Source organism: Leptinotarsa decemlineata, unplaced genomic scaffold, assembly GCF_025532065.1.
Source record: "Leptinotarsa decemlineata unplaced genomic scaffold, Ldec_3_MD MMD2_P_RNA_scaffold_1, whole genome shotgun sequence".
Classification (NCBI taxonomy): domain Eukaryota; kingdom Metazoa; phylum Arthropoda; class Insecta; order Coleoptera; family Chrysomelidae; genus Leptinotarsa; species Leptinotarsa decemlineata.
This window is the reverse complement of record NW_027412523.1, coordinates 3,722,170-3,737,947: the sequence shown is the minus strand read 5'-3', so window position 1 is coordinate 3,737,947 and position 15,778 is coordinate 3,722,170. Positions and strand designations below refer to the sequence as shown.

Below are 15,778 nucleotides of genomic sequence, written 5' to 3'. Positions count from 1 at the left end.
ATACTGTATTAATCAGATGAAATTAGTTGACATTTTGATTATATAACGTTTGTATGGTTTTTGTTATTAATTATTATGATGGAAAATAGATGTTGAATAGTAGGGGTCGTAGAACGTAGAACCTTGAGATACTCCATATTCTATAAACAATTTCAGGCTGGCGAAAGACAAACAATTTGACAAATAAACAAAACTTCTATTTATAAGGTGAAATTGGAATATTTGTCGAAAAATGAATATAACGAATCATAACAGAACTATACATTTAATATTTTCATCTCGATTCATATTTTGTAATCAAATTGACATCAACAAAAGATGATATATCACTTCAAAAAAAAGTTCCCTGAGGAAAGTGTTTCAGCCCCTGAAATGCAAAAAATTCCGATACCGGGAATCGAACCCGAGCCTCCTGGGTGAAAGCCAGGTATCCTAGCCACTAGACCATATCGGATTGTATCTGCAAGTTGTCAAAATTTTGGAAAACTCTGTCAAGTATGCTATTTACCCTTGTTGAATCCAATTTTCAGTTTTTAAAAAAGAATCGAAATTTTTTCAGTAAAGTAATTAGGTAATCACTTGAAAATTATTTCGGAGTTTTCGTCTTATCTAAGATACAAATTATCTAAGCACTCTTAACCACAAAGGATAATAGTCCAGGACATACATATTATAAATTGTTGCTGTCTTCAGATTTCCCAAGACGTTCGAAACAGTGTGTGAAAAAAAATATAGCTCTTTACAATTGAGTTGTCATAGGTAAGTTACTTTTTTGGGTTTTAAAAACGGAAAAGGATTATTTTGTGAAACGTCAACCATCCAAAGAAAGCTAAAACAAGTTTTTCGAATCATATATTATGATAAACTATTTTCCAAAACTGCGATTTCCGCCACACTGGCAAAATTGAGAACTATGTGATTTATGAAATGGAACAGTGAGGACTGCAACAACCGCGGATTTAGATTATCCCTATTTCCTCCCCCATGAATAAACCGTTTCCTGCAACAGAAAGTGTATTTGTTAGAATAGACGCGGTAATAATACCTCTTGAAAAACGTCCTTGGCATAAAGAAATATTTCTTGAAACCATTGAAACCGATCCATGATACTATGTATTAGTCTAATAGTCCTGGACTATTGTTTCTCGTAGATACAGTTGAAGTGCTAAGATTTCTATCTTAGATATGACGAGAACTTCAAAAACCATTTTGAAGTGATTGCTTGATTTGTTTCCTGATACAAAATACATGTTTTTGTCGGTGAACAATTGAAAAGCCGATTCAACAGCTATAAGTTACATAAGTGACAACATTTTTGCAAAATTGCCAAAAATTTTCGGACCTAGCTCAATATAATCCGATATGGTCTAGTGGCTAGGATACCTGGCTTTCACCCAGGAGGCTCGGGTTCGATTCCCGGTATCGGAATTTTTTTCCATTTTGGATAATCACACTATAATCTTCAGAAAATAGTTATTGATTTGTCGTCGGAGTAGGCTACAGTTTTTTAACGTGATACATTAACTCCTGATGAGGTCAACTTTGCGTCGCGACACTGAACTATATCCATCCAACGAAAAAAGCAACCCAAACAAATGCTGGCCAATCAGATTTTACTGCAATCGGCTGGCGGAATTCTTTGTTATACGGTATTTGAAAGTTTAAAATGTTTTAAATGTCAAGTACTGATACGGCTGAAGAAACTGCTAATTTGTGTCCTCATTTTACACCTAAAAAAATGTCCTATATCTAGCCACATATTACAAAAAAAACAAAAGTTTTGTTCTTCCTAAGTGCGACTCTGTACAAGCAGCCTTGTCTGGGAGATCACGTGCACTATGCATGATAATGTTTTGGAGCACTCTGTTTCTTGGTTGAACAGAGTAAATCGATTTAGTTCTGGTTCTCTTTCAATTGTATATCAACGACTTATTGGGAAAAACCAAGAATCCATTATATTGCTTTGCTGACGACAGCACACTTGTGCTGCGCTTCCAATTGGATTCTAGGATCTAGAAGTGGTTTATCGCTTTCTGCTTCGATAAGTTTATTGTGGGTTAAAATGGCTATAGTGGAAGCTGTAGCCCACAGTGTTCATTTTTAATGGGAATATCCGTGTCGACAATTGAACGCATTATACATGAAAAAAAGGTGACTGGGATTGTGCAAGCTCCAAAAGTACATTGTCGTTGTAGAAAAAAAATGAATTGGACGAGTACCAGAAAAATTTTGTACGCTCTACCATTCATTCTTTCTTTTCTGAAAGTTAAACCCGATGGAATTAATCTGGGCTCAAATTAAGCGTAACGTAGCTCGTGAAAACGTGACATATAAAATTTCTGATGTCCAACGTTTATTAGAACTCGCAATGGAACGGATACGGAAAGAACATTGAGACGGGATTGGACGGGATGGTAGACACTGTTTTCGACCAAATAATAATAGATTTAAGTGTGACTGGGGATTCCTCTTCGGACTAGTCAATGGATTCTGAAACTTCATAATCATAACATAGGTAATTATTTCTTTGCTTTGTAGTTCTCTTTCTATATAAAAGGAACATAATAATTATTTTGTAGATTTTTTGAAGTTCTGTATTAGGCATAATACGAAAATGTAATCAGTTTTACCATTGACACCAGGTAGTGCCACCTACTATAACAATATTTACGTAATTACCTATGCATGTGTTTAAATAAATAAAAATATTATTTTGGTACGCCTCTGCAGAGTTGGTAAGAGGAGTATCCTCTTGGACATGACCCACATGATAATTTATACACTCGCGATTTTTCTGAATCTGAACTTTTTTACTTTGTTATTCTTAATGTCCATGCATAAGTTGTTTTTGATTTTGAAAGCCCCCACGAAAACCAGGCCCCCAAACGCGGACTGCGATTCCAAGAATTGCATTTACCGGATACCCTGTGAGTGCGGAAAATCCTATGTTGGTGAAACTAAGAGGCCATTGAATGTTCGCATTGCCGAGCACAAGAAGCACACACAGCGAGGAGAAACCATCAAATCAGGAATAGCAGACCATGTTTGGACCCATCAACACAACATCGAGTGGTCCCAAGCTGAGATCTTGTACAGAGAGGAACATTGGTTTAGGAGAAAATTTAAGGAAGCCGCATATATGTTGTCCAACAACGTATTCAGCCAGGCCAGCGCAGAAATACGAAACATATGGAAACCCATCATCAAACGAAAAATGGCCAACTCCCGCCAAAACGGTCATCTCTCACGGAATCAGTGAAGCGGAAAATGGAAAGCAGAGAAAGTGAAAGTATTTCAACGACCTATAAATAGTCATCTCTCGGAGGAATCAGTCCAGTCATCACCCGAAGACGATTGTAGATACCAACAATCGAAACGTCGTGAACTAACGTGACTTTGTATCTCTACACTTTTTTATTATTTTCTTTTTTCATTCCTTTAATTTTTATTTATTCAATTATTATATTTTCACTTGTAGGTTATTTCACTATCATTTCATTTCAGGTTTATTGTTGCTTAATATAATTTTTTTTTTTTCAGCTATTCTTTTTTAATTATCCTTTTTTTTACTTTTTTCAGGGATTTCAAATCATTTTATATAGTAGACAATGGAAGTCCGATATAGTGAAATTCATCACGAAACATTGTCAATCACCTTCAAACAAACGTTTTAGTAAACGCTTGAGAAAGCTATTGTATATCAAAACTCGTGTCGGGGTTTTTGTAAAACCCTTCATAGTGAAAATCATACTCTTTATATTATCTATACTTTTGACTTTGGCAAAGCAGTTGAAATATTTGAAATGCACTCCTACGCAGACGATACAAATTTATATTTGTTAACACAAGAGCATTCTTTGAACAACGATATGAAAAAGGTCGAACAGACATTTTCTCAGTCGAAACATGAAAATCATTTTATGCGATAGTTTATCCATATTCAACAACTGCGATATCGTCATGGCCCTTGTTTTGACCAAATCACATCATCAAGAATACAGAGAATTCAGAGTGCATGTACAAGATTGATTTTTGGTTTGAAATTCAGAGATCATATATCTTCTTTCATAAATAAGATTGGGTGACTGAAAATGATTAACAGAAGAGAACTGCATATGGCTAATTTCGTTTATAACCTCAGAATAAAACAGCAACCTGAATATCTTCTGAAGAAGTTGATATACAGACGCGATACACATGATGGAAGCTTCAGAAATTGGAGAGAACATTCAATCCCTCGGTTTTTTAATAGTTTCAACAGTTCAACATGTTAGACTCAATTTTATTTGTATGGCTAAACTCCGCCAAGTAAAAAAAGCTACTTCTCTTTTTTCGTTATCGTTATTATGGCTGGTGATTTCAATATCAACTTTGATGATGAAAACCTTATAACACAGCAATTAAAAAGTCTACTCACATCTTTCAACTTGTACATGCACACTAACGGCTCCACCAGAATCACAAAAGGCTCCGAAAGTAAAATTGATTACACTTGTACAAATTTGCCGGAAGAAAGTGTTACATGCTCTGTTATACCAGTAAATATTTCGGATCATGAAGCTGTCTATAGTGAGGTAAAACTCAATTATAACACTTATGAAAAAAAATGTAAATTTGGAAGGTTGTTCAGTGAAACAAACTACATAAAATTTTATAATATATGTTTAAATATGGACTGGAACCCTGTGTTATGCTCTGATGATCCTTTTCTTTACTATCATAATAGTCTTATTAATTGTTTTGAATTATCATTTCCTGAGCAGAAAATGAAAAATAAAAACAAAATCATAAAGGCTTGGCTAACTATAGGAATTCGTATTTCTGCCAAGAATCTGAGAAGCCTACATTACATTAAAAAATTCACCGTAAGTATTCACTTTAATCAGTACTACAATAAATTCAGAAGCATCTATAGAAAAGTTGTAAAAGCAGCAAAAAGTTGCTACTACCATGATAGAATTTGCAACAGTAAGGATACCATCAAAGAAACATGGCGATTAGTGAATGAGTTTCGGGGCACAACTCCCACTCTGGCAAAGAATGTCACCTTGGATGGCAACACTCTGAATGAATTCTATTGCTCCATAGCAGAGAGACTGTCAAATAATATAGATAATGCACCAGATCCTTTATTATTTATGAATGCCATTAATATTGATGAAACATTTATTTTATATGAAACCAATCTAATAGAGCTGATAGATACAATAAAGCAGTTCAAAAATAAAACTTCCTGTGGCATCGATAACATATCGATAAGAATTTTTGAGAATATGCCAATCTTTACTCTAGAGTTACTAGTCAAACTTATTAATGACTCCTTTGCCAAGGGAACCTACCCACAATTCTTAAAATCAAATGTTGTGATCCCCATTCACAAAGGGGGTGACACCTCAGATCCCTCAAACTTTCGACCCATCTCGCTTATTCCAACCCTTGGTAAAACTGTAGAAAAATTGGTAAAAATTAGGTTGATGAATTTCATATCTGCCAACAAAATCTTAAAGCCTCAACAATTTGGCTTTCAATCCAAAAAGAGTACAGGGGATGCAATTTTCCATCTGCTAAAAAGACTTTACTCTGAGTTGAACCTGAAAAAGAAATGCGCAGCAGTCTTTTGTGACTTATCGAAAGCTTTCGATTGTGTGAACCACGAAATTCTGCTTCGCAAACTCCAACACTATGGTTTCAGAAATCAAAGCCTCAACTGGATGAAATCATATCTGAGTCAACGAACCCAAGTTGTGAGAACTGACACACTGTCAGATATTGTCTCTGTTAGACACGGAGTACCCCTAGGCTCGGTACTGGGGCCCGTATTGTTTTTGTTGTATTTCAATGATCTAGCTTATATTGATTCTGAGGGAACGTTCACAATTTTTGCAGATGATACAACCATCCTGTGGCATGACACTAATGAAAATGATCTTCAAAACAAAATAGCACAAGATATTCTTAAAGTGAGAGAGTGGTGCAACTCCAATCTGCTATCCTTCAATATAGAAAAAACCAATCTGATATCATTCAATTGCAACTTGTCAGGCATTCCGATGGGTAATGATATTATATCAAACAAAAAACTAAATAAATTTCTTGGAATCAATCTGGACAGCAACCTCAATTTCAATAACCATATTAATTTGCTGAGCAAAAAAATAGCTTCGGGATGTTATGCTTTACGAACGGTGTCAAATGAATTGGGTATTGTAACTGCAAAAATTGTGTACCACGCTGGGGCACCTGCAACCAACAACACTTCAATACAGTCTTCATTCTCCAAAAGCGTGCCATCCGATATCTGTGCAAAGTTGGGCCTAGAGAGTCTTGTAAACCGTTGTTCAAGGAACAACAATTACTAACACTTTCTTATTTATTCGTACTCGAAACTGTGTGCCTAGTACATAAGAACAAATCATCTCACGATGTTGTTGTTGGTTTCACTCGCCAAAGCGACAAATTAAGACTGCCTATTCCATCATCAAATTTGATTAAAAACTCATTGATCTACCGGGTGTCCCACATTTTATGTGACAGGCAATATCTGGTTTGTTGAAGGAGATACACAAAAATGTTTCATACAAAAGTTTTAGGAGTTCATGAGAGCTATATTTTGATATAATTTTTAAATATACAGGGTGTTTGGTGTAGGTGCTACAGACCGAAATTCCATTTTTTAAAATAGAACGCCCTGTATATCATTACATATTCAGATGCTACGTTAAATTCTGATATCATTTCATGTTTGGTTTTTGAAATTCGGTTACGGCGTTGTTGAGTTATTGCACTTTTCCTTAAATATAAAGTTTCAAAAAAAACTTATTTACTCGTACACGAATCCAGTCTATATCTTTTATTAAATTGAATTAGACTACTACTGAATACAAACAACCTCACCTCTACGATACGATATCGATATCAGTTGAATATAATATTGAAATTCTTGAGAATGTGACTAACTTGAGGGTGAATTGCTTTATATTGCACAATTTCATCAAGTAGCTTATGCTTGTTGATGCCATAGTAACAAATGTTGTTGAATTGTCAGTTCGATTCAGTGATTCTTTGCAAAACAGTAACTGTGTTCTTTGTGCGAAAACTCCAGTATGCCTTTCGCGTTCAGTCCAAGTGATTGCATTGATGATGATGTTATTAATTTTTGGGGAATGTCAGAAAAACTGCCGTCAAGCACAACGTCTATACCAAGAACGTTTTCCAGACAGACCCATTCCGGCACGAATGACTTTTTCGAGAGTTGTAGAAAAATTGCGAACTGGGTCATTTCCTTCTACTATAAAGCATCGTCATCATACGAGATCTGTTAGAACTGAAGATTTAGAGATCGATGTGTTGGCTTATATTATTATTCATCCACATGTTTCTATCCGTACTCTTGTAGAAGAAGTCGGTGTGAGTAAATCTAATGTACAGAGAATTCTGAAAGAAAATAAATACCATCCATTCAAAATTCAGTTGGTACAAGGTTTGAAACCCACGGACTTTGAACGACGACTTGAATTCATTGCTTGTATTCAGGTAATATTACATGAAAGTCCTAACATATTCAGTCAAATTTTGTGGAGCGATGAATCGCGATTCCACAATAATGGAGTTGTGAATCGACATAACAGTTACTATTGGTCTCAAGAAAATACCCACTGGGTCCGCGAAAGTAATTTTCAAACTACTTGGGGTATTAATGTATGGTGTGGATTGTTCAATGGCCGCATCATAGGACCTTACTTTTTCAATGAAAATCTCAATGGATTGCGATATTTACATTTTCTAGAAAATGATTTGATCCAGTTGATGGAAGATATTCCCATAGCAGAACGACAAGGAATTTGGTGGCAACAAGATGGTGCTCCTCCTCACAATTTACAGGTTGTTACTGAATATCTGGATAGAACGTACCCAAATAGATGGATTGGTAATAAGGGTCCAATTCGGTGGCCGGCTCGTTCCCCAGATTTATCACTGCTTGATTTTTTCCTATGGGGTTATTTAAAAGATATCGTTTTCACTACTCCCCCTTTGAATGTGGATGATCTGAAAATGAAAATTCGACTAACGTGCAGTGATATTACGCCTGATATTATAAGAGCGACTTGTACGAGAGAAGTGATTCGACGTTTCGAAGCCTGTATAATATCTAATGGGCATCACTTTGAACAATTTTTATGACTTATTTCTAGGTACCTACCATTCTTATGAAATGACTTATCAAGTTATATTATTTACATTGTTATTGATTAAAGATTTGTTTTCGAATACACCTCTTTCAATTTCGCAATTGTTTCATATTCAAAATGATTCCTTACTGAATTCCACAACTCAAAATTGAAACCATTACTTCGAACACCCAAAATTTTGACTAATTTTCATGTGATCTGATGCAGAGAGAATAATTGTATGAGATATTTTTAAAAATAATAGTCGTTCTCAAGACTTTACATTTTAAGCAATAACTCAACAACGCCGTAACCGAATTTCAAAAACCAAACATGAAATGATATCAGAATTTAATGTAGCATCTGAATATGTAATGATATAGAGGGCGTTCTATTTTAAAAAATGGAATTTTGGTCTGTAGCACCTACACCAAACACCCTGTATATTTAAAAATTATATCAAAATATAGCTCTCATGAACTCCTAAAACTTTTGTATGAAACATTTTTGTGTATCTCCTTCAACAAACCAGATATTGCCTGTCACATAAAATGTGGCACACCCGGTATAATGCAGCTAAAATATATAACCATCTACCGACCAGTCTTAAAGATATCCAATCACCTTATCTGTTCAGGAAATCTGTAAAGCAAGTTCTCATTGACCAGGTGTTTTATAGTGTTCAAGAGTACTTTGATAAAGATATGGATGGAATTCTGAAATAAAATTATTCCCTGTTCAAGCACTGCTTATGTTGATTTTAATAGCTCCTGCAATTTTGAAAACAGTGTCTGTTTATCTTATTTATTTATATATTTTATTTATTGACTTCCTTATTTACCTGTTAATGTCTGACTATTCGTTCATTTAGGATGTATATAAATATGTATGTGTGTGGTATTTATGTGCGTTTATACTATATGCATTTTCATTTATTTGTCTATAATTGTTTTAGCTGTGCACTAAAAATCGTAACCATATGTCAGTATGACACATACATTAAACCAATGTATATGTATAGTTATTATAGTGAAACTCATTTATACATTATTAGCTTTGTCAACGAGTTTATACTTTGGACAATAAAGCATATTTGATTTGAATTGATTTGATATTATTATCATTATTATTATAAACTGTATTAATTATAGTCCGTTCATAATTTGTCGATAGCACAAAATGAGGGCCCAAGTCATAAAACGGTCGTAAAACTCGTAAAATCATAGGCGGAGGTTCCTTAGGTGTTTATTCATTAAATATAAAGCTTCAGTTTATATTCGAAACTTGCCTTGAAAGGGTGAAGTTGTTACGAACGAAAATAATTTTTGGTTTAGTACATTTTTTAATCGCATTTAATTTACGGCTCGTTGGTGTTTCGGCGTCTACGGCAGTAATTAACGTCTCTAATATTTATTTTGCGAATTTTGTGCAGTGCGTGAGTAACTTTTTTTCATATTCCTACAAACATATACGTACCTTTCGTTCCTGCTTGTTTTGTTTGATTGCTTGCGATGGCTTCGTCATCATCATCAACATCATCAAGTTTTACACCGGTACTGTTGCGTACAGTCAGTAAGCTGTCTATTCACCAAGAGAGAAGACTATTGTTTTGAACGTTCACGAGGCTCTGGTTTCTCAGAATCCCACAAACACTGTTCAGAACATAATCAAGAGTTGTGCCAACATGACGGGCGTAGGGGAGTCAACAATATATAGGTTCCTATCAGAAAGAAAAAAAAAGGTATAGCTAACCCAAATACTAACGAATACTTAAAGAGGGGGAGAAAACCTATTGAAATTGATGAATTTACCAAAAATGGTATTCGAAGGAAAATTCACAAATTTTTTTACAAAAAAGAAATACCCAACTTAAACAAAATTTTACAAGAAGTTAGAGACGATCCGGATTTGCCTCATGTCGGACGAACCAAATTGTGGCAAGTTTTAAAAGAATTAAATTTCCGGTGGGAGAAATCAGACCGAAAATCACTTTTGATTGACCGGGAAGAGATAGTATGTTGGAGAAGAAAGTATCTAAGATCTGTACGAAAATTTCGGGCTGAAGGAAGGCCAATTTACTATCAGGACGAAACGTGGGTAAACGCAGGTCATACTCTCACAAAAATTTGGATAGATAAAAATATATCAAGCTCCAGGCAAGCCTTTATGGAAGGTTGGTCTACTGGTATTTCCCCACCCTCTGGTAAAGGCAGTAGATTAATAGTTTCTCACATTGGCAGTGGAAAAGGATTTGCTAAGCATGGTTTGTTGGAATTTGAATCCAAAAGCACAAAAGACTATCACGAGGAGATGACAGCTGATGTTTTCGAAGAGTATTTTGAGCAGATGATTGAACATATACCACCAAACTCAATTATAGTATTAGATAATGCACCTTATCATTCACGACTAGTTGAAAGACTGCGTGGAAGAAACAGGATATCATTGACTGGCTGCGGAATAATTCCCTGCCTTACGAAGATGGAATGGTTAAAGCAGAACTTTTAAAAATTGCCCGGCAACACAAATCTAAGTTCAAGAAATACGTAGTTGACAAAATGGCGGAAAGACGAAACATCACAGTCCTTAGACTTCCACCCTACCACTGCGAATTAAATCCAATTGAACTCATTTGGGCACAAATGAAAAGCTATGTGGCTAGAAAAAATACGTCATATAAAATACAAGCTGTACGTGAATTGTTATATGAGTCTTTACAACATATTACAGAACAAAATTGGCGAGATGCAGTAAGACATGCAATAGAAGAAGAACAAAAAATGTGGGATCTTGACAATATAATTGATGCGACTGTAGAGACACAACCGCTAATTATCAACCTGCAAGACGACTCGGATTCCGAAGATGATCCTGTTTATTTTGAATTTGAATAGTTTTGTAAGTAATCGTAGTTTATATCATTTAAAAATAGGTATTAATTGAATAAATGTATCTTTTACAAATTGCAAGTAACTTATTATTTTTGAATAAAATAAAGAAATTTTTTAAAAATAAAAATACAGTTTACAGTACCTACAGTTTAAGAATATTAATATATTTATTTATTTAAAGTAACTAATGTTTTAATCATATACTCTACAACACTGGTCACTCATTTCCACTCAAAATACCTACATAATCGGATTAAAAGTTTTATAGCTGTATTGTATTTCTTCAGATACAAGGTGGGTTAGTCGAAAACATCTTAAACTGCCAGTTTTAGTTTGGTTTTTGTTATTATATCATATTAGCTGTCCTCTCTGTATTTCAGTTCTCTAATGAGGGTCAAACTTGCAGTGAGCTATCAACAAATTATGAACGGACTATAGTTTTATAAAGGTAATAAACGAATTAAATTGAATTGTTCAAAGTAGACTCATAGAAACCGACTCAACTTTTGAACAACCTAATATTTGCACCAAATAACACTACTCTACAAAGTAAGTTCATTCATGGTTTTTGTATGTATTTCAGTCAACAAAGTTCCGAATCAAATCCAAACCGGTGACCGAAATAATGCCTCAAGCAAACAGCTTTAATGAACCGTATGAGCCTCCCGGTGTGGAACACAATCCGCGGCCCGTGACAGCCCAAACACAATAATAAAATATAAGGGATATGCAAATAAAATAATCCGACAAGTTGTTCTCGAGGTGTGGTTTTGATGACCTACATTGACGACTTTAATAGGACCATTTATCAATTAACATTCTCAAGTAGGTAATTGTTACCTTGGAAAGTCTTTTTAATTGATTAGATTCATTAACGTCCTGCGTTGAAAGGAAATAAATTGGTACTCATTAAAATCTTGCACTTGATTGGCGTTCGCCCAAGAATTTAATAAATTCGCTAAGTGAGCTTATTATTAGAAGTAGGTTGTGAGAGCCGGTCTTTTCACGTTATTAGTATCTGTATGGTTGATGTTGGCACAAGAGAAACGAATATATCATGAATCATTTTATTCTAAAAATATTTTCATTGACTTCAAAGGTTGTTTAGTGGGCTATATTCGGAAACTTGCCGTTGAATGAAATGAATAAAGATGGTGCATTTCACTAGTTCGGACTTACATTGTCTACTATATAAAATGATTTGAAATCCCTGGAACAACTACAAAAAGGAGAATTAAAAATGAATGCCTGAAAATAACAATTTTATCAAACAAAATTAAACCTGAAATGAAATAATAGTGAAATAAATAGGAAGATGGTCATGGACCAATCTCTGCCAAGATTGAAAGCACGTGCTTGAAGATCCGCCAAGACATGGAGAATATCCACAATAGAAAATGGGGGAAGTTAGTGAGGAAACAATGCCCAAATACAGACCGAAAACAGGACAACTATGAAGCCGCCACCGTCATCAACATGAGTTCCCGCCCGCTCACGGGAATAGAGGAATCCTTGTTGAGGAAAGGCCTGAATTTCGCCATTACGCCAACATCTGTGCCCACTTTGGAAATAATTACACCAGTGGAATCCACCAGTTCCCTTATTAACCAGACCGAGGCAGAAGAGTTCAGATGGAAAATTAGAGAACAGCTGGATCGGGAACCAATTCCAACATCTAACATCAGCAACGAAGAACGTAGAGCTCTGAACGGCCTACGTAGAGACAACACCATCAAGATCCTACCTGCAGATAAAAGAAACGCTACTGTGGTAATGGATACCGTTCTTTACGAACAGAAGATCGAAGAGGTTCTTCAGAAGGGACGATACACAAAGATCGCACGGGACCCTACTGCATCAATCGAAAGAAAGTTGTACCAGATTTTGAAAAAACACCAAGTCTATTTTTCGGACAAGGAAAGATCATCGCTAACACCGCACAACAGTAAGCCCCCTCACTTGTATGAACTGCTCAAAATCCACAAGAAGGACGTTCCACTTAGACCGATCATCAGCTCCAAAACTTGTCTAGATTTGTACTTCCCTTAATACAACCATTACAAAGAAAAACATCGCCTTTTATGAAGAATTCAAGGCATTTTGTCGAACTACTAGGGTCAATTGAGGTCACACAGGAAGATCAACTAATTAGCTTCGACGTGGAAAGCCTTTATACCAACGTGCCCGTCGAAGAAGCACTCCAAATCATACAGAGAAAGCTATCCGAAAACGGGAACCTGAAAGAGAGAACGAATCTACCTATAGAAGTAATTATGGAATTACTAGGATTCTGTGTACAAAACTGTTATTTCCAACTGAAGGACGAATTCTTTACACAAGATGAGGGACTGCCAATGGGATCGCCACTTTCACCAGTCACAGCCAACATATATATGGAGTGGTTTGAAACTCTGGCCATTGAAGAAGCCCACAAGAAACCTCGAGTCTGGTTGAGATATGTTGACGACACCTTCATAATATGGAACCATGGGAACACTGAACTAGACGCCTTCCTGAAACACATCAACAGCGTGAGACCTTCCATCACTTTGGAAAATGGAAAAGGAAAAGGATATCCACAACGAATTGCCATTCTTAGACGTTTTGGTGAAGAGGACCGACACTAAGTGGGAAACATCTGTATACCGAAAACCCACTCATACGGGACAGTATCTGAACCACGAATCCAACCACCATCAATCAACTGAAAGAGGAATCATCAGGACTTCACTAGACCGTGCTTTCGGGCTCTGTAACACGAAGGAAGGTCTCGAGAAGGAACTAGACATCATCAAAAATGATCTTCAACGGAATGGCTACTCCAAAGCGATGGTAGAAAAGACCTTGGCTGAAAGACATCAGGAGCCTCGCAAGGAAGAGAAGCCGTCACAACCAGTACTTGCACTTCCCTACATCAGAGGATTATCGGAGAGGATAAGAAGAATTGGTTCCAAGTACAACATCAGAACCTGTTTCAGATCCGGCAACACTATCCGTAGCAGCCTCACAAAAGCCAGGCCACCAAACGCGGACTGCGATTCCATGAATTGCATTTACCGGATACCCTGTGAGTACGGAAAATCCTATATTGGTGAAACTAAGAGGCCATTGAATGTTCGCATTGCCGAACACAAGAAACACACGCAGCGAGGGGAAACCAGCAAATCAGGAATAGCAGACCATGTTTGGACTCATCAACACAACATCGAGTGGTCCCAAGCTGAGATCTTGCACAGAGAGGAACATTGGTTTAGGAGAAAATTCAAGGAAGCCGCTTACATATTGTCCAACAACGTATTCAGCCAAGCCAGCGTAGAAATACGCAACATATGGAAACCCATCATCAAGCGAAAAATGGCCAACTCCCGCCAAACAGTCATCTCCCACGGAACCAGTGTAGCGGAAAATGGAAGGCGGGGACAAGTGAAAGTACTCGAATGAGCTATAAATAGTCATCTCTCGGAGGAATCAGTCCAGTCATCAACTGAAGACGATTGTGGATACTATCAATCGAAACGTCGTAAAATAACTTAGTTTGAAATATTTCTTTAATTTTTTTATTTATTTTTTTTATTCAATTCAATTTTTTAATTTATACATTCGTAGTGTTGAATAAATATCTAACTACCTATCTATTGAAATAATTTTTAAAAATACTGTATTTGAAATAAAATAGGGAACGTGCTATACAAGTTTTGACTTTCTGATTATTCAACTTTTGCTATTGATAATAATTATAATAATGATGATGATAAGATATTATTTACCATAACATAAAATATTCTTCAGTAGATTACATAACGAGGTGAAAAAATGGATTATGCTAAGTCGTAAAACAAATTCTTCCACATAAACCACAAAAAAAAACAAATAAACATTCTAGCTATAGTTACACCAGGATATGAATAGAACTCAAATAAAATTAAGCAATATAAAAAAATCATATTTCATATATTATATATACATATTATAATCAACTACCCTGCGAATTTCGATCATACACCATCGTAAACTTTAAAAAAAGACTGAAGGCTTATTTAATTAATTAGCCTCTTGTCCTTTCCCGACCTTGGCATTTCTGAAATGAATATTCTAAACTAACTTAAGTAACTACATTTTTTGATATTGTTAACTCGACTTGTGTTCATATTATTGATTTATAGTTTCTCCCAGGTTAAGTTGAAAAACAGCCTTGGCTGATACTCCGCCTATTCACCATATACTGAAAGTTTATTGTTGTTGTTGTTATTGTTCCTGTATACCGTTTTATTTCATTTTTGTCTATTCCATTTATGATGAATAAAGACGTATTATTATTATTATTATATTCGGGATTTTTTCATAGTGAAGAACGAGAGCGTGTAATTGGCATCTGTTATACATACTCAAGAATCCCGCGTCCTTCAGCTAATGTGAAATTCTTTATCTCCTCCTAATGTTACACATCATTCGACGACAACATTTTTGGACTTTTTGGATTCGACGTATATCACTACAATCTATACATGAACCATACACAATATCACAGTGATTACGAGTAAAATGGGACAATATCATCATAGCATCGCTCAACATTTTCTTCACTTCCAAGCTTAAATTCATTCTCATGTTCTTCAAAACGTAATTTGAAATCTATGAGTAAACCAAAAGTAAACCAAAAGCCATCATATCTGCCCCTAAGATCTGCATTTCAGTCGAAGCTTTATGTTTCTGAGTATC

General features: G+C 35.5%; 2 non-coding genes across 2 annotated transcripts; one reads left to right on the top strand and one right to left on the bottom strand.

Annotated features, from left to right (window-relative positions):
- Nucleotides 1–382: 382 nt before the first annotated feature.
- On the bottom strand, nucleotides 383–454 carry TRNAE-UUC (transfer RNA glutamic acid (anticodon UUC)). The gene has a single exon. It is a non-coding gene; the product is annotated as a tRNA-Glu (tRNA).
- A 902-nt stretch (nucleotides 455–1,356) lies between these two features.
- Nucleotides 1,357–1,428, top strand: TRNAE-UUC (transfer RNA glutamic acid (anticodon UUC)). Its single transcript has one exon. It is a non-coding gene; the product is annotated as a tRNA-Glu (tRNA).
- Nucleotides 1,429–15,778: the final 14,350 nt, after the last annotated feature.